The sequence below is a fragment of the Puma concolor genome, chromosome C1, assembly GCF_028749965.1.
Source record: "Puma concolor isolate L17-30 chromosome C1, mPumCon1.1.hap2, whole genome shotgun sequence".
Lineage (NCBI taxonomy): Eukaryota > Metazoa > Chordata > Mammalia > Carnivora > Felidae > Puma > Puma concolor.
The window spans coordinates 54,503,540-54,504,827 of NC_141674.1; positions in this window are offsets into that span (position 1 = coordinate 54,503,540).

The window sequence follows — 1,288 nt, forward strand, 5'->3', positions numbered from 1 at the left end:
GGAACGCTCACCCAGGGTTGCCAAATCTGATTTCTCAAAGGATGAAGAAATGCAGGGTTCCTGATTTATAAATATCAGAAACTCAGTGGGAAAAAAAAAAATAACAGGGTTGAATCTCTGACGCTAGAAGTTAGGTGGTAGTATTCCTTGAAGGAGTGAGATGACCAGGAGGGGTAAGGTAAGGAGTAAGGTAAGAAACTGGATTTAATTCTGAATGAGGAGGAAGCCATTGGAGTGTTTGAGTCACCTGGAGCAACAATCTTTAATTGATTACACAGCCTTCAATGACTAGGTTCTTAAATGGATAGTTGGAAGTAAGACATTACCTGCTACAATATTATCTGACATATTTTACTGCTCATTCAGATACTTGTATGAAGAAAAGAATATAGACAGAGAAGTAGGCTGAAAGCCAGGAGATCATGTAGGAGGCTATTTACAATAGTTCAAGTGAACTTGAATGATGGTGGCTTAGTCCAGGAAGCAGTGGCAGAAGTCTTGGTAGAAGTGATGTGATTTACTCCTGAGCCTGCCCTATACAACACTTACATTGAGTCTACCGGCTCTCTTTCTTCAGTCAGGTCTCTTCAAGGTGGCCTGACTGCCACCCCCATTTTACAGACAGAGGTAAACATGGTAATAAGTTTGATGAGGCTGGGACTTGAACACTGGTGAGATTGTAAACCCTATGCATAAGTCACTTGAGTGAATCACTGTGTCCATTTTAAAAGGAGCAGTTAAATCTTGGCAAGAAAATGACTATCTTGTTTCATTGTCCAATTGGGAACACTGCTTTAAGTGTTAATACACCCAGAGCATGACCTTGCTGCTCTTCCAGCGGCTGGATCTGTCCGTGTAGCCTGGCCAGAGAAACACTTGACTCTCACGTGGTCCAGCTCCTTAAAGCAGAGACTGCCACAAAGGAAACAACATTAATCTTTAGTGGAGCATGGTTCCCAAATAGGCAACTGACAAAAGCACTTAACAATGCCCTGAAAGGACTACTGATAATCCCAGGAGCTAATAGGTTGTGTTCCAAAGTTTCAAAGCAATTCAGGAAAGAAAATAACACTGAAAAGTTATAATTGGGCTCTTTGAGAGACGTGTTTTGATCAGAGAATCTTTTGATCCCTTCTTCTTGCAATTCCTTGTGTCCCTCATATTTATATAGCAAATTAGAACGTGGTGCTTTACAGTTTACTTGTTATCATGTGGATTTTCTCTCTTGAGCCCTGAAAAATGATGTGAAATACACAAGAAACCATTTTATTCCTCAGAGAGAAGAGGA